Source organism: Curcuma longa, chromosome 15 (genome assembly GCF_044706935.1).
Source record: "Curcuma longa cultivar G26 ecotype Majalengka, Jawa Barat chromosome 15, ITB_CL_G26_1.1, whole genome shotgun sequence".
NCBI lineage: Eukaryota > Viridiplantae > Streptophyta > Magnoliopsida > Zingiberales > Zingiberaceae > Curcuma > Curcuma longa.
In genome coordinates, this window is record NC_133875.1 from 9,764,427 (window position 1) to 9,788,341 (window position 23,915).

General features: G+C 34.3%; 1 long non-coding RNA gene across 1 annotated transcript; it reads right to left on the reverse strand.

The window, feature by feature from the left end:
- Positions 1-17,181: 17,181 nt before the first annotated feature.
- LOC141845838 (uncharacterized) lies at positions 17,182-17,809 on the reverse strand. Its single transcript, XR_012603301.1, has 3 exons — positions 17,683-17,809; positions 17,416-17,565; positions 17,182-17,264 (listed from the first exon to the last, which is right to left on the reverse strand). It is a non-coding gene; the product is annotated as an uncharacterized LOC141845838 (long non-coding RNA).
- Positions 17,810-23,915: the final 6,106 nt, after the last annotated feature.

Consider the following 23,915-nt stretch of genomic DNA (forward strand, 5'->3'; position numbering starts at 1 on the left):
GGCGGCGGCGGCGACGGGGGGGAATGGAGGAGAAGTGGTCGCAAGAGAACTACCAGCCTCTTTTATGTAATTTAAGCGAGCAAGAGCGGCGATGCGAACTAGGAAAGAGATGCGGTCGAGCGGATCCGGTGTTTATCACGGAACATCGTCAACAGTACTCGATGCTGGAAGCATAGCAAAAGCGCACAACAAAATAATAATAATAATAATAATAATAATCTCAATTAAACTATTTTGGCGATGACTTATCTGATCTCACGAAAATTTTTCATTAGAATTACGTACAAATACATCATAATTAAGAATCAAACTGTGAATATCTAAATGATGATCTGAATGTCCAACCGCGACACCATTGTCCTGGGGACAAAAGCGCAGAACAAGATGACGTGGATGGTGTTGATCGGTAAGATACAAACTACAGTTGGAAAATGTAAAGGATCGACAAAGTACACATAATAGTATGCGTATCCAGTAGACCATGACTCGACAAGTTTCACATAGAGCTGAATTTAATAATTAAAAGGTTTCTTTTATAAAATGTCAAATAATTTTAGAGTGTATAAAATATTTTTATCATCACTTAAATCGTGCTAGATACCGTTCAATTTAATAGATAAACGATTAACTTTTATATTAAAAGGAAAAAAAATACTTAAATAGATAAAGAAAAACTGCCAATAATAATAAAAGAGTGTTGTTTATTTTTGTTACCGTAATAATAGGGTTCTATGAAGTAAGAAGAGGAAAAAGGTAAAGGAAAAGAAAAATAAAAAAATTGCAATTCTCATGATTTTATTACAAAAATACCACTCAAATTTTAAGTGCCTCAAAAATTACATTTTAATGCATTTTAACTAAAATGTCTCATTAGATAGTGTCTTCTAAAATCATTTTTCTTGTAGTGTTACATAAATATCTTAACAATTTCTAATTGTTAATAAATAGTCCAATAAGCATGTCTTAAGTAGTTACAAAAATAAGGTTACAGAAATTGGGGCCCTTACATTATATGATAAAACACATAAGTAAACAAGCCTTTGCATGAACTTTATCTTAGATAAAGGTATATTGATCCCCATGAAATTGTGGATTGAAACCCTTACTAAGGCCACATGTTAGGACATACTGCAATCAAGCAACTACTTAGTATTAGTGTGAGGAAAACTCATTGGTCCTATGCTCAAACATGTGTTAGCTAGAATTGTACTAACATAATAGGTGTATAATATAGCATGGAGGCATTATTGTTAAAACATTTTGTGATTATCTAGGTGAGATACTTGTAGTTGTGTTCACATTACATTGATATATGATATTATACTAACTATTATACTATATTCCAACCAATTCTTACCTAATGGCATCCACTTTAGATATTGCCTCCAAATTCTCCTTAGTGGTTGTAAGGTGGGTTAAAAGCAATCATCACATGCTTATCCATAACGTATCTTATTATTAAGGTTTTTTGGAAACTTGTCTTGATTTTTAATATTTCTTGCTTAAGTTTCACTTTTTTTGTTTTTTACTACTGGTACTTGTCCAACTCCGCCTGTGATAAGTTTACCTTATCATTGTCGGTCCCAAGTCCGGATAAAGGAGGAGGATTGCGTTAGGTTGCCAACCAGCCTTAAACTAAGGCAAACACTCATGAATGGATCCATTAAACTATAAGGGATTTTGCAGTACATTAACTATGCTATAGGAATACAATAGCCTATATGATGATTATGGGATACACATGTAGATTTACACTGGACTTACATTTTCTAGGAGGCAATTTAATCTTAGAAGGGCAAAAGATTAAATAGTATGCATTTTAGTAGGCAATTTGATATCGTAGAAGATTAAAAAGTAGTTGTAATTGTCAAGTTAATTGGTTGTATAACTATGTCTATTAGCTAAATGTTTTCTTATATTGTCTCAGATAGTTGACGATTGAGTTGGATTGTGTGAATTGGGGTTCCATGTACATTTCGTTCAACTTGTATTTCATGAGAGGATGAAACTAGTAGAGATTGATTGCCATATTGTTGTAAAATCTTTGAAAATTATTACTTTATTTGTTTATCTTAATCATTAGTTAGCAAACTTTTTGAATAAATCTTTGAAAGCATAAAATTAAATACATTTATAATAAGTTGGAGTTTTATAATATTTTAAACAAGATCCATTTATCTTTATCATTTCTTTGTGATAATAAGGTTGATGAGATATTACCTCGTTGAGCGATTGCCGCCTTAGGAGTGGAGTCCAAAAATTCAAAATTTTGGTTTTTATGGAATATGGACTTCAAAATCTCCATTTGTTCAGGAGTAAAAGGCTAGAGGAGTCTTCTTTAGCTCATGGATTTAGCTATGTGGGCTGATGTTTTGCCTTTCCTTTGATTTTGTGGCTCCAATTTGGGAGTTGTCCATGAATGCCCCAATAGGCTGTTTGGTGTGATTTGGCTTCTCACAATGCTCACACCACAACTGGTTTTCCCTCCGTTTATGGAGTTGTGGTCGAGTGGCTGCCAACGCAGATCCTTGCGATTGATCTTTTGCGACTTTGAGAGTGGAAGGCTTCAACATAACATTTTTCCTACTTTCTTCTCATTGAACTTCAAAAAATACTTCACGGAGTGAAGGAAGAGGTTTGACTTCTATAATATGACCTTGTACTTCATCCAAGTCTTTGTTGAGGCCTGAAAGAAAGTTGAAAATCTAATCTTTTTCAAGGACCTTATTATACAACAATCCATCCTCAGCACACTTCTATTGAATTGTGTAAAACAGATCCCCATTTCTTGTTATAGATCAATCAACTTGTTGTAGTACTTACTCACTAGCATTGATCCTTGCTTCATGTTCCGTAGATTTGATCGGATTTCAAACATTAGGATGTGTTTTGAAGATCCGAGTACATCTCTTGGACTAAATTCCAAATTTCTTGGGCATTTTTTAAATAGGTAAGTCCTTCCAATTTGTAGCTCCATTGAATTGATCAACCTATCCATGCGTTGTATGCTGCATCATTGATTTTTGAGATCAGTGTTTCATCAGTTAGATAACCCACTTTTTCTTTTCCTTGAATCGCCAAAATAACAAACTGAAATCATTCTTTGAAATTTGACCCATTTAGGTTGTCTTAGGTAATCTGCAGAGAATGATTCATATCTGAAGTTGCGACAATGGTTCTAAGGGACTTTTGACGAATCCTTGATCGAACTTTTAGTGTGATTAGGACCTTGCTCTGATACCATGAAATCAGAAAAGAATTATGAAGAAATCTATGTACCTTTCATTGAGAAATGATACAAATATATATACAATTCTATGATCTTTGTTGTGTCTAACATAGGAAAAAATCCCTATAATTAAGCCAAGGAATTATGACTATTATACATCATAACTAATTTGAAGGATTATGATTTTTTGTAGTGATCCTTATCATCTTTTTGCAACATGTTTTTTATTCCTTATTTTCAATGATCCTTATCATCTCTTTCCAACATTATATTGGGAGGGTGAGAGATAAAAGGAAACAAAGAGGTGTTACACGAGAGAGATAGGCGTTGGTGAAGGCTGAGAGCATTGGCGCTTGGAGAAGTGGAGTGGAGGCAACGTTTTGCACGAAGAGAGAATGAGAAGGAAGGGAGAGAGGTGTAAGATGTGGGAGAGAACACATGGGGAAGAAAAAAATGACTTCAGATGTGGATGTGTGGGGATAAGCGCTTGAGTGGGAGAGAGAGAGAAAAGGAGAGAGAAATAATTATCCTAACTCCTAAAAAAAATCCCTAATTCATCCCCCAACCTGCTGAACTAGTTTATCTCCACTTAAATTTGATTTGATCATAAATTTGCCAAAACAAATCTAAAACAACCCTAGTTCGAACCCACATGACATGAATTGCCACACCTACTCGATGGGTTTAATCCGAACCCAATTTTGCTCAACTCGACTCCCAAAATCTACTTTGATGGTTCGGTTCGAGTTATTTGTGGTTAATTTTAAAAAAAAATAATTTAAGATGCAAAATTTTTCAATCAATTAAAACTCCATATTTAACAAATTTGAAATACTTAGCTTTGGTGATTTATGTGAACAATCATTTTAGGATGGTTGTAGGAATATTTGTTGGCTGATCTTGTGCCTGTACGTAGAGTCTGACTGTAATATAATGTTCAAATAAATGTAAAATGCATGTAAGATTAACTTGCCAAGACTGTTTGATTGTTACTGATATTTAGTTAGGACATATTACTAAATGATGTCATGCAAAATTAAATACGAAATTTATTAATAACTTTCTGTTTTTTGTTTAAATATTATTTTGAGAATTTCTTTTTTATTTTCTTGCTTTAGCAATGATTCATCTTTCAGCTGATTCTGTTCTTACTTAGATAGGCTTGACTATGAGCTTCTTTAATGACCCAATATTTATTCTAATATCACACTGATGATCTAGGTTGTAATTTCCTTTAGCACCTTCACTAGGACTTCTTTTTTTCTTGTAGCATCCATAATCATTATCATGGTATTAAAATGTATTTCATAATTGATAAATTGTATGTTTGCTGAAAAATGAGTTCCTGTTGTTTCTATACTTAAAAAGCATTATGTCAGAACAGATGGTTGATTCAAGATTCACTGAATTGCTTGAGCATTGCAAGAGACACCTGAAAAACAAGTGGTTGTATGGCATACTAGATGAATTCATCACTAAACAACTTCCACACAATGTGACATGGGTACTTAGTCTTCTTTATGCCATGGAGCATGAAGGCGACCGTTCACTGACATCTACACAAGGTTGGACAAAACAAAAAGAATTGTTCGTTTTGTTAATTTAATCAAAGAATACATCAAATTTTCACAATCATAAATGTTTAACAGGAGAGCTAGCACATTCACTAAGGTTCTTAGCCTCTGTTGTATCACAAAGCTTTTTAGCATTTGGGGACATACTTGAGTTGCATAAGAAGTTTCTTGAACTCTCTGGCGGTATTAATAGAATTTTTGAACTAGAGGAACTGCTGGATGCTGCACAAAGTGGTATGTGTTGTATAATATACGACAAATGTTCCTTTTTGCATCCTGCTGACTCACATTCATTTTACATGTATAGAATTATGCAAGACTCTTACTGGTACAGCATTCTAGTAATATATGTATTCATTCCTGCAACCTAGTACAAATAAATCCTTCCAGGTTACTATCAATGATAGTTAGACCATGTTGTCACATATCCTGATTGATGTTTACTCATTGTCATTAAAATTGTCAATATTATTTACTAGAAATCGTACTCAAATGCTACATTGAGCACTTTAAATTAGAAATGTACCTTATATGCATGTGTTCATATATAATATAAATACATGTATATCTGTCTACAAGCATATTCTGGCTCAAATGTTGAACTTATTCACTAAAATCATGTCTTTTCCTCATATGAGTTTCACTTGTTTATATTTTCAGGGCATGTAGATGTTTAGGTTGAAACGTAAAAGAGTCATGAGGCCTGTGAACTTAGAATTTAAACTAGAATATTAAGGTACAATAGTGGATATCTTGCACTTTCTGATTTACAATGCATTTTAAGGTACTTCATATGGTAGTGTGAAAGATTAAACAATTCTAACACTAAATAAAGTTAATCACGTGCTAAAGCATTCAAAGAGGTAGCAGTTCATCAGGAAACTCTTCCAAAATTATAAACTAAATCTTATCAAATGCCTTCTTATCCATAGGGGAAATGGGATATTTTCTAGTGGGTTGAACATAAAAGTTCTAAGCTATTAATGCTACCATCAAGAGTGTGAGCCTTCCAACTTGCATAAATTGATGCATAAGAAGCTGAAGGATGATTGGCTCTGTTGGCAGCTTGGATTTCTGTTCAATTGGGTTAGACTTACTTGGGCACAACTAGACATTATGCCCATTATGCTCCAAGGTGCATAGGTGTTCTGTTTCTCATAATGAGTTACAGAGAGGTTGTTAAGACCACCTACCAAGGATGACAAAAGCAATGTTAAGAGGAACAACATCCCACTGTAATTTATGAATTAAGGGTTCATCTCAATAAAGATCAAATACCTCTATGTGATTGGATGAGGTCTAATCGACGCATCAACTTTGTAGGGACTGAGTGAGACTAAGTGTGAGACAGATGCTAAAAGGGTTTGTTGCAACTTCAATTTCCTATGACAATCTTACATGATTTGCTTCAACACATTGCAAAAGAATAAAAAAATTACTCTTGGGGGCATTGCTTCAAGTTTATTTATACGGTGTATTGTTGACTTTTAAAATGCATTGAAACCAAGATTTAAAATCTCGACCCATACCGAAGTTTCAGTCCTGGACTGGAATAATATGGTTTCGGTACAGTATCGTACCGTGCTGATATAATTTCAATATTTTTAAATATAAAATATATTAATTAAAAAATAAAATATTAAACATAAATGTTTAAAACATATAAAAATAATCTTTTTAAAAGGAAAAAGTATGAAAATAGATAAATAAATAATTTATTATATCTTTTTAGAATTAAAATAAATAAAATATATAATTAATTAGAAAATTTTATTAGGGTAAAATAAAGCTTCTTTAGATTATCTCTATCATATCTAGGAGTTAATTAAAATAATCAAACTAAATTTTAAATAAAAAGACATCAAAGACTCACGACACCAACGACGCCAACAAACTTGCACTACTGCGGCGCAGCCGCAGGCTCATGTGACTTCGGCAGGCCACGAGGGTCGCGTAACCTCTCAACGGTGGTCACGGTGGTCGTGGTGGTCGTCGACTCCTCCGGCAGGGCCTCGGAGGTCACGCGACCTCTCCACGGCAGATGTGGGGGTCGCACGACCCCTCCACGGTGGCCACTCCGCTGCTATTACAAGGGTCATGTGACCCCTCCATTGTGGTCGCGGGGCCTGGTATCGAGTCTTGTCAATGTCAATTAGCAAGTGAAACAAAATATTTCGCTCGTGTCGATCAGCTAGGCACGGTATTTTAATCCATGATTGGAACCTACTTCATCAACTTTTGTTTTATTTCATCCATATATGTTATATGCTTAGCCCATGTCATGGGAATATATATTGTTTTTTTCCTAAACATATTGTCAAGTATAAAAATGGAGAGATTGCTGATGCAATTGACCTAAAGTAGTCTGTGACTTTAGATTTTGATGTTTAGGCAAAGGATTTAAATTAAATGTTATTTTGTGATTTGATATGTGTGTCTAAATGTATACGGACTTGTGAATACACACATGGAGACAATTTGGCAAAGCCAAGATTGTTGTTACCTGATGACTTGGGTCAATGGAGATTGGAGAAGGATGATATGAAATATGAGAAAGAAAATAACAAAGAGCATCGAAATGTAGTTGTGCCTAAGAAGCGGATTACGTAAGCAAGGCATGAAGGATAACATTGAGAGGGAGTCGAAGACTCGCTGTATCTGAGGGATAAAATTTGATAGGAGATGGCTAAGAAGCAAACCATGTAAGAAAAGTAAAAATGATGACACAAGAAGAAAGCTAAGGGCTTAGTGCATCTAAGGGATGAGAAGCTTGATGAGAATAACTAAGGTGAATTCCATGAGTAAAGCATGAAGAATGGCATAGGAAGTAAGCCGAGGGCTCGATGAATCCAAAGGACAAAAAACTTAACGAGAGATGGTTTGGTGGCAAACACACTTGTTTGGTGAGCTAAGAGTTGAGAGCAAATGTACTCAAGCAAAATAAATTTCAATTTAGACAGACTCAATCATTAGATTGACCATAGTTAATATACCAGTCAATGAATAATCGACTAATGGCCATCAGCCAACTCAAGCAACCAATAGAATGGTCTACTAGTTGACTGATAATGATAGCAATTGACTGATTAGCAACAGATTAGATTACAACACAAGATTTCAAAGGCTATAAAAGAAGGATTTGGTGTAGGCTTCAAGGTAGGCAAAATAGAGTTGGCTATTAAAAGTTTTCTTCATTGTATTAAGCTCTTTTGTATTCCTCTATGTTAATTGTGACAATTGAACCACGTAAAACCCATGTATGATTGAACGGTATATGTTTGCTTGCATATATTTGTTCTGTTGCGCTAATTATTTGTGACCTTGCCCCCCCCCCCCCCCCCCCCCCCCAAACACACACACACCCTCCTAGCATTTGACCATCATGACCCACATGTTCCAATAAATTATCCTATTACGTCGATAAAGTTAGATGGTCTCATTCTGTCCGCTTAATGAGCCTTCCTATTTAGCCATATTGTAGAAAAAAATGATTTTCAAAGCATGTTTATTTAAGCTATTTATGTTGTCCATCAATGTTTAAGGTAGATTACTAATTGATTTGAAGGTTATAGGATTAAAATATATTTTAATTTAAAGGCAATTCTTGGGCAAATAGAAGGGATGTTGTTATTATATGCTTGTGTATTGGTCTAGGAATGTAAGATTCTTAATGTATTTGAGGTCCTTAATTGTTGTACCAAAAAGGAAAACTAGGATCCATGCCTTCAGTGGGTTTGGCTATGGTAAATAGGATTACTTAACAAAGAATAATATGATTTTTGTTGTGGTTGATTCCTGTAAACCACTGATTCCAAAAATCTTACACCTTGAGCAATTGATCATTTCTTATATCCATTTTTTGATAGAGTCATTTCCCTCATTAGCTAAGCTTATGTTTGTTGCGACCATGAACCACAATAGGCAAGCTATTTCATTAATAACATTGTTTTTAAAAAGGGGAGCCTTGAGGCGCAATGGTAAAGTTGATGTGTGACCTAGAGGTCACAAGTTCGAATCTTAAAAACAGCCTCTTACATAGCAAGATAAGATTGCGTACAATAGAATCTTCCTTGGGACACTGTATTGGCGGGAGCTTTGTGCACCGGGCTGTCCTTTATTGATGTAACCAAATTTTATGCAAGGGGCTACATAGTATATGAAATTTTAGGGGCTACATAGTATATGGCTTTAGGGGCTACATAGTATATGGCAAGGGGCTACATAGTATATGGCTTTAGGGGCATCATATATAGCATATATAGTCCCTCGATATGGTTGGCTTCTATATGTGGGACCAGATAGGTAAGGCAATTAGATGTTTTCTATCGATAAGTTCTAAATGTATTCAAGGTTTAAAATTTTGAGTTGTAGTGGAGTTTTATTTTATGACAACACTACGATTTCAGCACCGTATGATGTCATGTCAAGAATATTTCAATACTTTTTTAAATATAAAATATATTAATTAAAAAATATTTTTATTAATATTTGATTGTTATAAATGCTTACTAGTGATTTATATTTAAGATGTTGAATGTTGAGTTACAATTTTAATATTATCTCGTGAGATGTTTGGTGTTTATTGAATCATTTACAGCACTTATTCAGTATTGTATAAATTTAAAATCTAATTTATATTATTATTGCATATAATTAAATAGTCTCAGTTAGAATTTTATTATAAAAGCAAATAGATATATTTCTCTTTTTAAAAATAATATAACACTAACTCGAATTAAAATTATATAAATAATTAAGATAAGTTTAGTAAAATACATAACATATGATGTTACTAATATCAAAAGAAGTCTAATGTATTTTAAATGATATTTTTAATAAAATAAATTTAAAATAGAATAAATAAATTTTTTTGACTTAATTAAATAAATTTTTATTTAAATAAATTGATGTGTCAAATCCTAGTTGTTTATTAACATTCGAACAAAGTTGACACATAAAAAAAGAAGATAAGATTGACACGAGCTCGTCAAACTTTAGTTTTAGTATCGCATGCTAACACTATTTCTATCGATCAATATTGACATCACAAAAGTTAAAACAAAAAATATTTTAGATATCAAATTTTATTTTATTTGAAAATATTACATTTTAAATTATTTTTTAAAAACTATTAAATAATTAATTAAATAAAATTTAAACTAACATTTTAAAAATCAAGATTGAGCAAAAGTCAATTTAGACTAAGTAGAGTCCACCAAATATACATATATAGCGATTAGGATCAAGTTTAAGATGAATTTTATTAAGATTTATTTTGATTAGTTTAAGATGAATATATAAAGAATAATTTGGTTTTAGTATATTTTATAAGGTTAGTTATTATATTATATTAAATTCTCTTTTCATATCTCTCCTAGTAACCCATCTCTTCCACCGTGTCCACTTCATCCTCCACCATAATAAGGTATCTTTTTATCCCTTAAGCTTCGTGTTTACCTTTATGGATGGATGTAGAAGGAAAAGGAATCAATAGTGAAATAAATATCTCGAAAAGGAAAAGGAAAAAATTAAAACAATGGGGGAAAAGGAAGAAGGAAAGGAAATAATTTAACAAAAGAAAAAAGACAAAGGAGAAACCCGAGTAAGGAAGGGAGGTCGCAATGGCCTCCCCTGACCACAAGGCCTTTGTGAGATTGTTGCGCGCTCACCTTGGTGCTAGGCCACTGCTACCTCCTAGAGAACCAGTGAGCAAGCGTGGCTGTAGTGACGAAGAATTTTAATATTGGTCGGTAGATAGAATAATAAATTTCACTCATGCCGACCAACACCGTTCAATTCCTTAATCAATGAGTGAATCATAGGCTACAAAAAAGAGTTTGTTCCCCGTCTATGTATGTAGTTATTATCATAATTATCAACTATATTTTTTTACATTTCACAACCATATAGATTATACTTGTTTACATGAATATCTCAACAATTTCTAATTGTTAATAAATAGTCCAATAAGCATGTCTTAAGTTGTTACAAAAATAAGGTTACAGAAATTGGGGCCCTTACATTAAAAGATAAAACACATAAGTAAACAAGCCTTTGCATGAACTTTATCTTAGATAAAGGTATATATATACCCATGTGATCCCCATGAAATTGTGGATTGAACCCCTTACTAAGGCCACATGTTAGGACATAATGCAATCGAGCAACTACTTAGTATTAGTGTGAGGAAAACTCATTGGTCCTATGCTCAAACATGTGTTAGCTAGAATTGTACTAACATAATAGGTGTATAATATAGCATGGAGGCATTATTGTTAAAACATTATTGTGATTATCTAGGTGAGATACTTGTAGTTGTGTTCACATTACATTGATATATGATATTATACTAAGTATTATACTATATTCCAACCGATTCTTACCTAATGGCATCCTCTTTAGATCTTGCCTCCAAATTCTCCTTAGTGGTTGTAAGGTGGGTTAAAAGCAATCATCACATGCTTATCCATAACGTATCTTATTATTAAGGTTTTTTGGAAACTTGTCTTGATTTTTAATATTTCTTGCTTATGTTTCACTTTTTTTGTTTTTTACTACTGGTACTTGTCCATATTTTAATTGGTACTATTAATTGTTTGCACTTCTGACTTAGGTAGTTTTAGATAGTGATATATTATATCTCAATTATTTATTAACATGCATTTATGTATTGTTTCGTTTAAGCATTATGCTATATCTAGATATAGATTGAAAATGTTATTCACATTTAATGGTTGACACAATGTATTGCCGATGGGATTGTAGTGGTTAGAATATTTAGGGATTTAACCTATAAAATATATATATTTTTTAGAATAGCTCTCCTAGAATAGGTCCCTAAATTGGTATATAAATAGGGCCCTATTACTTGTAATGAAATAAGATTTTGTGTGTTATTTTACATGGTATCAGAGCAATGTTAGTTTTTTAGGGTTTCTTTTTTATTTTTTCTCTTCCGCTGCACGCCTCTCTCCCGTGAGCGCGAGTCTGCAGCCCACCGCGCTGTCCGGCCGACCGCAAACCCGCATGTCGCCTCCTCCCCTCTGTTCATCTTCTCCAAAGGGCACGAAGCGCCTCCGGAGGTCTCCCTCCCCGTCCACGCAAGAAGCCATAACCTTGTTCTTCCTCTTCGTCCGCGAGAAGGTGGTGGAACCGGCAAGCGCCGCCTTTGCTGGCCGCATGGGAGAAGACTGCGATAGAAACAGAGGAAAACCTAGTTGTCAATTTGCGTTCTTCCTCCTTCGATTGCGACATCTTCCTCCTTCGATTGCGGCGTCTTCCTCTGATTCTCCCGGCCGCGTAAAGTCAAACGCTAACAGCAAGCGAGAGCTGTGAAGGCAGAGCAGTCGATACCCTAGCACTGCGCCACCCGTTGGTTTTCAGAGATCGTGGTGTGTTCCTCCTGCTAGTGGTCGATCGCGTGCAGCTTGTCGCTTGCTGGCTGAGAGCAAGTGGCTGGTGCGAGAAAGGAACCCGGTTGATCTACTTCTTCCTGTTGTGCTACTCTTCCTGTTGTGCAACACGAGAAGAAGAGGCATTTTCTCAATCTCAAGTTTGGTCAGATCTTCTCCGTCCAACGTTAGCTTCTGTTCCCGCCATGACTACCTCCAAGGCTCTGAAGCCGGATATCTCAATTTTTACCGACCATATCATTGCACCGCTCTCTTCCGAGCTGTTGGATGGTAAAAACTATTCCTCTTGGAACTCTCACATTGAACTTTGACTTGTTGGATAGGGTTATGAAACACATCTCACCCAAACCGAAGAGGATATTCAAGTCGCCGATCGTCCTCTATGGATAAAGGTTGACACTCAGTTGTGTTGTATTATCCGAGCCACCATCCATCCATCTCTTAGGGATGTCTTCCGCACTCACAAGACCTGCAAAGCTGTTTAGACACAGGCTCCACAACTCTTTACAAACACCTCTCGGCGACTCTATTAAGTTTGTGAAGATCTCATGATTATCCTCAGTGTCCATCAGATTAAGGATTCTATGTCAACTTATCTGGGTTCGATCTCTAGCCTTCTTTGTGACTTTCAATGAATTGCTTCCACCTGCAACCACTCCTGTCGCGGATCTTGAAAATCGAAAGAAATTTTTTATGTCTCTGGCTTTATATGGTTTGCCCACAGAATATTCTCATGTTCGTGATTAGATCTTGGATAGCCTCACAGAGGCTATCATGGATAGTACTTGGGCGACTCTCCTTCGTGTCCCTACCAAAGTCTTGGCATTACCTCCTTCCATTCATGTTGACTCATCAGCTTTGGTCTCTCGAAACGATAACAGACCTCTACCTCGTAAGGGTAGCAAAGGACGCCCTTGGTGTGATCATTGCCACCAACTAGGACACACAATTGATAAATGTTGGAGTCTACATGGTCGACCTCCCCGTGCTGCGCAGATCGTCCAGAGTTCTGTCGCTCCTTCAGCTTCCACTTCATAGTTGCCACCAGATCCGACCCCACCGCCTTCCTATGATGACTTTTTGAAATGGTATGAGGATCGAAAGACTTCCGATTCTCCTGCTGTCGTTGCACTCACTGGTAATTTCTTTGCTGACATATCTCGCTCTTCGAGTCCTAGGTTCTTGATTCCGGAGCCACCGATCATATTACTGATAATAAATCTCTTTTTTCTTCTCTCTACTTTTGGTTATTCACCTTTTGTCACCATGGCAAATGGTTCTCAAACTCAATCTCAAGGTGTTAGTATTGTTCATCTTTTTCCGTCTCTTTTTATTCATAATGTTCTTTATATTCTCGATACTCCCTTTAATTTTTTATCAATTGATGATTAGCTTCGGATGTGAGTCTCATGGCCTATATCAACTTCAACAGTCTTCTCTTGTTGGTTCGGCGGCGATATCTCCACTTCTTATTCATGCTCAGTTGGGACATCCTGATCTTGATAAAGTGAAACAATTGCATCTTGGTCTTTCCCACTTAGAGTCTTTGTCTTGTGAGTCATGTCAATTAGAAAAGCATGTTTATAATTCATTTTCTCCTCGCACTGTGAGTCGGGCTACGTCCCCTTTGCTTTGATTCATTCCGATATTTGGGATTCGAGTCGTGTTTCTTCTACATCGGGATCACGATATTTTGTTACCTTTATAGACGATTTTTCTCGTTGTACTTGGTTATATCTGATGAAGGATCGTTCGAAGTTATTTTTTCTTTTTCAATCTTTTTTCTATGAAATTAAAACTGAATTTGGTATTTCTCTTCGCATCTTGCAGAGTGATAATGCACGTGAGTATCTATCTACTTCGTTTCGGACTTTTTTGGCGTCTCATGGTGTGTTGCATCGAATATCGTCTTCATACCCCTCAATAAAATGGAGTTATCGAACGCAAGAATCGCCATCTTCTTGAGACCACCCGGACTCTTCTTCTCCATTCTCATGTTCCACATCAGTTTTGGGGTGACGCTGTACTTACTGCGTGCTATCTCACCAATCACATATCTTCCTCCACTTTACAAGGTCAAATACCTCATCATATTCTTTATCCTCATCAGTCTCTTCATCCTTTACCACCTAAGGTCTTTGGTTCTATATGTTTTGCTCATGCTCTGGATTCTGGCATTGACAAACTCTCTCCCCAGTCTCATAAATGTGTCTTCCTTGGGTACCCACGGTCTCAGAAAGGATACAAGTGTTATCCCCCTACTCTTCGTTAGTACTTCATCTCTGTTGATGTCACGTTCTTTGAGTCAGTTCCATTTTTTGGGTCTAATTAATCTCCATCTGAGTTTTCTCCTTCTATGTTTGTGCCAATGACTATCTTTTATCCTCCGAAGATGTCTTTGTCACCTCCTTCACCATCTCCTCCATTGCCGAACGCCTCATCTCCTCCATTGCAGGTTTATCAACGTCGTCCTCGTCCTGCTTTGTCGCCACCCACCACTACCACTGTCATAGACATATCTTTGGAGCCAAGTCTTTCGCCTCTTCCTCCGGTCCCATCTCCTGAGTCTGATATTCCCATTGCAATTCGGAAAGGTATGTGTTCCACTCGTAATCCTTCTCCTCATTATGTTTCTTTGAGTTATCATTGTATTTCTCCTTTCTATTATTCTTGTCTTTCCTCCTTGTCGTTTGTTTCTCTTCCAAAGACTACAGGTAATGTCTTTGCTCATCCAAGATGGAAACAGGCTATGCTCGATGAAATGTGTCTTAAAAAGCAGTGGGACTTGGGATCTCATTCCTCTACCACCAGGGAAGTCAATTGTCGGTTGTCGATGGGTATATACAGTGAAAGTTGGTCCAGATGAAAAGGTTACTCGGCTTAAGACTCGCCTCGTTGCTAAAGGTTATACTCAGATCTTCGGATTGGATTATGTGGATACTTTTTCTTTTGTTGCCAAGATATCCTTTATACGTCTATTCCTGTCCATTACTGCGATTCGACATTGGTCTCTTTATCAGTTGGACATAAAAAATGCTTTCTTACATAATGACATGCTCGAGGAAGTCTACATGAAATAGCCTCTGTGTTTTGTTGCTCAGGGGGAGTCTTCTGGTCTTGTATGTCGCCTGCAGAAATCTTTATATGGCCTCAAGCAGTCTCCCAGAGCATGGTTCGGTAGATTTAGTACTGTAATTCAACAGTTTGGCATGACTCAGAGTGAGACTGGCCATTCTGTCTTTTATCGCCACTCATCTACTGATTGCATCTACTTAGTAGTTTATGTTGATGATATTATTATCACAGGTAGTGATCATCTCAGAATTCCACAGGTGAAACATCTTTTCAAACATTTTCAAACAAAAGATCTCGGCAAACTCAAATATTTTTTGGGATAGAAGTAGCACAGTCAAAAGATAAGTTATCATATCCCAAAAAAAGTATGCAATGGATATTATAGAAGAAACAGACATGTTAAACTCAAAGACAATTGACAGCCCCATGGATCCTAATATCAAGCTCCTGCTAAATCATGGGAAGTCTCTTCCAGATCCTGAACGATACAGACGATTAGTAGGGAGGCTAAGCTACCTTATTGCAACTCGTCCGAATATCTCGTTTGCAATAAGTGTAGTAAGTCAGTTTCTCAACTCTCCATGTAAGGAACATTGGGATGATGTGACTCACATTATCCGATATATCAGAGGCGCTCCAGGAAAGGGTCTTTTGTACGGAGACAAAAGACATACTCAAGTCGTAGGGTATTCTGATGCAGATTGAGCATGATCTCCCATTGATAGGAGATCTACTTCTGGGTTTTGTATATTTGTCGGAGATAACCTTGTTTCTTGAAAAAGTAAAAAATAGAATGTTGTGGCAAGATCCAGTGTAGAGGCAAAATATCGAGCTATGGCCATAGCCAGTTAAGTGCTTATATGGCTCAAACAGTTGCTTCAAGAGCTAAGATTTGAAGAGGTTACACAAATGTCACTTATATGTGACAACCAAGCCGCCATGCATATCGCATCGAATCTAATTTTTCATGAGAGGACAAAACATATCGAAGTCGACTGTCACTTTGTTAGAGAGAAAGTCATATCTGGTAAAATATCTATTAGTTTTGTTGACTCACATGTTCAACTAACAGATATATTCACTGTCACTAAGATGTCCTCGAATTGACTACATATGTAACAAGCTGGGTGCATATGATTTATATTCTCCATCTTGAGGGAAAATGTTAGAATATTTAGGAATTCAACCTATAAAATATATATATTTTAGAATAGGTCTTCTAGAATAGGTCCCTAAATTGGTATATAAATAGGGCCCTGTTACTTGTAATGAAATAAGATTTTGTGTGTTATTTTACAGTAGTGTTGTTAAGTGAATCCATTCCCTCCATAGGAAAGAAGCCACTTGAGTTGTACGGGATAATATATGTAAAAATTAGTGATTGATTGATTTAGACAATAACATTGAATTAGAATTGATTGTTTGGTATTCTAGAAATAATTGATTATTTTAATATATGATAACTGAGTGCAGATAGTCAATATAATGAAATATATACAAATGTAAGTGCGTGTGTGAAATTCATTATAAAAAAACACCACATACAGTTGAGTATAAAAAATATATATACATTAAGTATGAACCTGTATTAAAAAAAAGAGTAAATTTTTACAAGGTACAACATATAAAGATGATATTTAAACATGTTTAGTTCAGTGTTTCCTATTAACATAATTCGATGAATTAGGCACCACTGTGCATTTCAGTATCATAAATATGTGGATTATGTCGTCCAAATGCATCCAACAGAATATGCTGACTAACATGCTACAAATGTGGCCATCCACATTGAAATGCTATAGGGCTACCAAATGGTACATGGCCTAGTGACAATAATTCCATAAATTTTCATGACAGATTAGTAATGATTGTCGAAAAAATTGTATTTGGCATGAACTTACAACTTTTTCCCGAGAACCACCACCAAAGAAGGCAATGGATTCAGCATGAGTTCGAAGTCTTGTGTGCATAAACCTAGAAGATAAATAATGCTCAATAAAAAACTACAATAATATATATATATATATATATAATATATATATATATAACAAGATATATATAACAAGATATTGAAGAAGGGTGGAACTACATATATCATGAGCCAAGGGAACTAATATTTGAATACCTAAAAGTCCCCTCAAGCTGCTGTTCTTTATTGGCTAGATCACCAAACTCAGGAGCAACACTTCTTAGAAAGCCCAAACCAAGAAACATATAGGCATACAATATAGCAACCCCTCTATGTCCACTTAAGTGTTTCATCCTCCATGTAAACCTGTATTTTTTCCCCATAAATCAGATAGAATCTATTGACTGTTTTGTATATTAACTTCTGCCTATGATTTAAAAAAAAAATGCAGATAAGACATTATATAGAAGTTAAATGGATCACCATAGAATATCCACAGAAGGTTTGACCATGCTAGTCACCAATCCTGAGAGATCAGAAGTCAACTTCTCAACGTCATGTGTTATTCTCTGGTCAGCATCAATTTTTTTACTAGACATGTGGAAAACCTGGAGTAGATACATCCAGATGAAGCTTGAAAAAGTATAAAGGGAATGCTATATTATCATAATAGCTGAAGAATGTCATGTATGTAGCCAAGATGATCATACCAAAATTAATGCTTAAACACAGCGAAGCAAAGCAACAGAATTTTTGTAACATAAAAAAACATTTAGTAACAATATCTTGACTTTCAAGCATCTGGAATGTGGTATAACTAAGTCTTACATAAAATCAAAAAGAGCTTTGCTAAAGGAATACATATGCAATGATCAGCTAATCAGCAGAAGCTTTACAGTGTATAGATCTAGGAAGGGAAGACAAAGAATCCACTCTTCAAAAGTGCATTTATTAGTTTCAGTTAGAAATTAGCTTGTTACGTAGATAAATTAGCTTCAGTTAGAAACATAACTGAAAAATAGTTTCACTTAAACACTAATGAAGAATTAAAATCAAACTCACTCACATACACAATACAGGGCATATCTATCTGACACAGAAAAATAAACAAACTCACAAAAAGAATGAAACTAGGAACGTAATCAAATTGTATGAAATATCCCAATATAAATTGAATTTCAACCAAAACTACTCTTACTTAAAAAATTATACTTACCAAAACTATTTACCCCCCAAAAGAAACAATTACCAACTTCAAGAAATTCCCTCAAGATGAGATCTTGCTAAAATAAACACTTACACTATGTTACTTGGACTTGGACGTGGACTCAAGTACAAGTAACCAATAAAGGTGTGAATCCAAATGTCTAAGATGGATATTTCCAAGGTTTAAAATTTTGGGTCATAAAAAGATCAAAACGATACAATTTTCAGCATCGTATCATGCTGTGCCGATACAGTATCGATACTTTTTTAAATATAAAATATATTAATTAAAAATATATATATTAATATTTGATAGCTATAGATATTATTAAATTATATTTTAGAAGTTGAATGTTAAGTTCAAGTTTGATATCATGGAATGTTTAGAGCTTATTGAATCAATAATATATAAATTTAAAATTTATATTTTTATTATTATTGCATATAATTAAATAGTATTAATTATTTTTTTATTGCAAAGTCGCCGAGTCCAAAACTTGCATTTATAATAGTCATGAAGATTGGTCTTCAACAGTTTCAAGGTTTATTGCAGGCATATTAAGTCCAACTTCCATTTATAATAGTGATTGATCTTTGATTCGACATCTTTAGTTATATTATTATGATTTTAGGCATTTATTATGTTACATTTATTTGAAATTTCAAATTATCAATGAATTAATGTATTTTTAGAATACGTAAAAGTATTGCCTAAATTTTTTTATTGTATCATAAAGGATAAAGGGATGATGACTTTGATTGATATAATGTATGATATAGCAAATAAATATAATTCTCTTTTTTTAAAATGATATAACACTAGTTGAAATTAAAATTTATACAAATATTTAAAATAAGTTTAGTAAAATTCATAACATCTAACATTACTAATATCAAAAGAAGTATAATGTATTTTAAATGATATTTTAATGAAAATAAATTAAAAATAGTATAAATAAATAATTTATTTTAAACTTAATTAAATAAATTGTTACATCAAACCCTAGTTGTTTATTGACATTCAAACTAAAATTGAGAACTAAGAGGAGAAGAAGCTCGACACAATCTCATCAAACTTTAGTTTTCCCATATGCTAACATTATTTAAATCTTTTAGTGCATACAAGTTAGAGCACACAAAAAATCTTTTAGATACCAAATTTTATCTTATTTAAAAGTTTTACATTTTAAATTATTTTAATTTTTAAAAAATAATTAATTAAATTAAATTATTATTTTAAAAATTAGAATTAAGTAAAAGTAAATTTTGGATTAGGTGGAGTCCGCCAAGTAGACATAGCGCTTAGGATTAAGTAGGTTTAAACTGAATTTAATTTGGATTTATTTCGATCATTGTAAAATTGAACTAAATTTATATATAGATTAATTTAGTTCAATATTTAATTAAAATAACAGTATATTTTATTAGATTAAAAATTATATTATATTTAATAATTTTTGTATCTATTGCAGCAAGGAGAGAAAGGAATTATGGAAAAGAATCCTCGATCGAAAAAGGAAAAGAAATGATTTCTTAGTGGATCAAGAGAAATAAAGGAAAAACTGGAAAGATACCGATTGGCATTAGAAGGATAGTAAATAAAAATGAATGAAAGGGGAAAGGATCAAGGGAAATAAAGGGAAAAGGGGAAAGACACCAATCAACATTAGAAGGACAGTAAGTAACAATGAATGAAAGAAGAAAGTAAGTAGAAATAAAACATGAAAGAAACAAAAAATGAATTAGACGGAAACAAAGGAGAAAGGGATCTCAAGGAAAGAAATAAAAAGGGGAAAGGATTAGAAGGAACAAAATAAAAAGTGAAGGGAAAGGGGAAAGAAAAAAAAAGTCGTCAGACATAGTGTCGTCACGATGTCCATGAGGCGGTCACAAACTTGCAGCGGAGTGAGGCCACCACGACCTCAAGGCCAAGCGAGGTCACTACAAAAGGCCTTAATTAGCCACCGCAAAGCCGCTACGAGCTTGTGGAGGCCTCGCCTGGTCGCGTGCTCACAGAGGCCTCACAACTAAATGAGACCACCGTGACCTCGCGGAGGCCTCATGACCAAGCGAGACCATTGCAAGAGGCTTCGTGTGGTTGCCGCAAGCTTACGGAAGCCAGTGACTGACATTTGGTTGATTGTTAACATCCACTTGTTGGAATTTGGCGAGAATCGTCTGCTGCCCAACCCTTATTGATTCGTTGATATCATCCGCAGTCCGTAAACTTTCTATTCTCTTCTCCTCATTTTGTTTTTGTTGGCTTTGTGCTAAATCTGATATCTTGTAGGTATAAAAATTTTTAGATGTAAAATGAATAAAAACATATGTATCAACTTGGAGGGTCAATGTGCAAGTGTTGAGTATTTAATAGGTATGGAGAGTAGATGAAAAGTCCAAATATTATACAAATCAAAACTCAAAAATTAAATTCAATTCTTTGTTTGCATTATTCTTCCTTCCAAATGTATGCAATGGTGCCCAATAGAACTTAGATTGTAATCACTATAATAATGTAACTAGACATTGTATAATAAAATCTCTCTTATGAATTCTATTATTTTCTATATAAACAATAGATTATGATAAAATATAATATCAATGCTAGATCTATTATAATGTAAGACAATCATAAAGATCACCAAACAATACTATTAAATGTCACTAATCATAACGATTTTGAAACAACATAACCTGGTGTGACAGTACATACTTTGTTTCTACAATATAATAGAGGTAAATAATGTCATTCCGAGATTTATTGATGTCTAGACAAGTATGTAGATAGGATGTTAGAAAACAAAACATAAGATGTGATTCACCCTAAAAATAATTTGGTATAGTAGCATCTTTTATAGGATGTCTCATATAAGATGGGTGCATTTGATTGTTCGACTTGAAAGTACCACAATCATCTTGTAAGAAAATCATCATACTTTATGTTTGTGGATTGAACCATTTCATGAACACTTGTTGTTTGGTACTTTGATAGCCTTTTAGAGGTGAGTAATCAACAAAGAAAATATCACTCCTGGTACATTAGAAAGTATAATATATAGTCAATTGGTAGCCATTTTATCAAATCTAAGCATATTGGAAATCAATTGATAAGACGAGTTCTCAAATTGTTATTCTTTCAAATGAATCATGGTTGTAACAAACAATAGTTGAGCATAGCTTTTTAGGATAGATATTAAGAGGCACATCATGACATAAATTAATAGGACCGACATCAATTATGGCGAAAGGGTAAAATATAGTTGCGAACCATCTTTATAAAAAGCCTCATATTAGATTTAAAAGAGAAGATAATAGCATAATTATATCATGTTGAGACCTAGCCGCCACCCTCTTTTCCTTATCACTGTCATTGCAGACCCTCCTTAGAGACCTTAAAACATCACCCCTCTCTCCTAACAATGAATGCTAGCACCTCCATACTATGATAAAAAGCACAAGCCGCATAGAGCTTACTTCTTATGTGACTTGCAAAAGGTACATCTTTTAAATTGAAAAAAAAATAATTTATTTTATTTTGAACTTAGCGCTGGAATAAAGAAGTTAAGAAATAGATAAATAAAAATACCACAACTTTCATTGTGCTAGTGAAGTTTCAAATAAACAAGTTGTCAGCAACTTCAATTCGAGCATTGTTTTCCAATAAGTACCAAATAACAATAACACCATCTGAGTCTTGATATTCAAGGTTAAAAAACTTTCATTATCTAGTTCTTTAGGCATTCCTACAAACGAGCTAGAAAATAAATTACTTGCTTTCTCAATTAAGCCTCATTGTTTTCTCTTGCTATTTAATTGACCCTTCCAATGGCTTAAGATATTTTGACTGATCATTGGATGAGGATACTGTCATAATCTCTATAGTAGTGATAGGGCATGAAAATATTAATCAAGGATGTGTCTACAAAAGAAGATCATGTGATAATAAGATCAATATGCAAGAACGAAGGTTGTATATGTACTAGCAAATTAACAAATTTAAAAAATTTAAATTTGAGCTAACATTTAAATAAATTAAATCAATTTTCTCACAATAAAAGATGTAGAACAAATATAAGTGTTACTAAAAGCAGTCGCTACAAGATTACTTGGGCTAGTGAATGCATTAGTAAACTTTATATGATTGTCTTTTGAGTCTAAGGGATACATCAGCATAATTTTTATAATAATTACTCAATCCAATTCGTCACCTAGGATTGACATGTCTCTCTCAAGCGCACAATAGAACTAGTTTGGTGGATAGAAATAGCAAGGAATAAAAATAGATATACTAACAAGGTTTAGACTTGATAGTGGCATTCCTCAAGATCTTTTACTAAGTATAAACAATTTAATCAATTTGCATTCTAAAATTTTCACTTTGTTCTTTTAATGTGTTTTGTTTTGTTAGGCCTTTAGGATAGTGTTGTAATAGTAGGCTTATGTCATGGCCAATATGGTGGCACATAAAGTATCCCTTAAGTGTGGGAAGTTGTTAGAAGCATTTTAAAGGCTTGAGTACAGGATCATCAGGAAGAGTATTTCGGAGGTAGGATTAAAGGATTATTAATCTCCAAAGATGGTAATGTGATAAGAATTCGAGTAGCTTTATTATTAGTGTCAAGTTGAAACAGGTAACTTATCTGCTCTTTTGGGGTGAAGTATCATGCTTCAATAGAGGAGTCCTTGGGTCTCAAGAGAAATAAAAAGTCTGTGAAGTAAGAATTATATCTTGAAGTGTTAAATGTAGTTTCATCTCTGCATCTTTAATTTCGTCTGGAAATAAACGATAAGTTATGAAGTGACTTGTTTGAAGTCAAAATTTTGGACGCATTTACTGGAGACTGACCTAAAGAACATGGATCTTCTACTCTTGTTTCTTAGGAACCTAGGGTTGATCTTCCCCTTCCCTTTGAATGAGAGCTTAAGGGGCATCCTTTGTTTTTTTACAGCTTATGCTTAGATCAATAAAATGAAGTATGATTTTCTTTCCTTTGAATTTCAAAATATATGCATTTTCTTGTTAATCATATGACATTGTACAACCATGGTTTGCCAAGGATGACATGTACGATGTCCACAAGAGGATCATCACACCATCATTTGGATAGGAATTAAATCTATTTAACATAAAGGAATGTTTGATCTACCAAGGAAGTCATGTATGACGATAGTCTACCAAGGATGACATGTAGGATGTCCATGTCATCGGTGCGAAAACTCATTTAGATAGAAATCAAATACCAATATCATAGAAGGGATATTTGATCTACCCAACTTTATAAGGATTTAATTTTGGTGTGAATTGGATCCTATCAAGAGGCTTTACAAAAACAGCATTGGAGCAACTTCTATTATTTATGTTTAGCTCATATGCATCTTACAACATTGAGTCACATACTAAGGGCCTTTGTGGAAACACATTTGTGCAAATTCTACCCCTTCTAGCTACTCATTGATCCTTAACAAAGGTGTCTTAATAGTGTTTCAAAAACCTAAGTATAGCTATAATT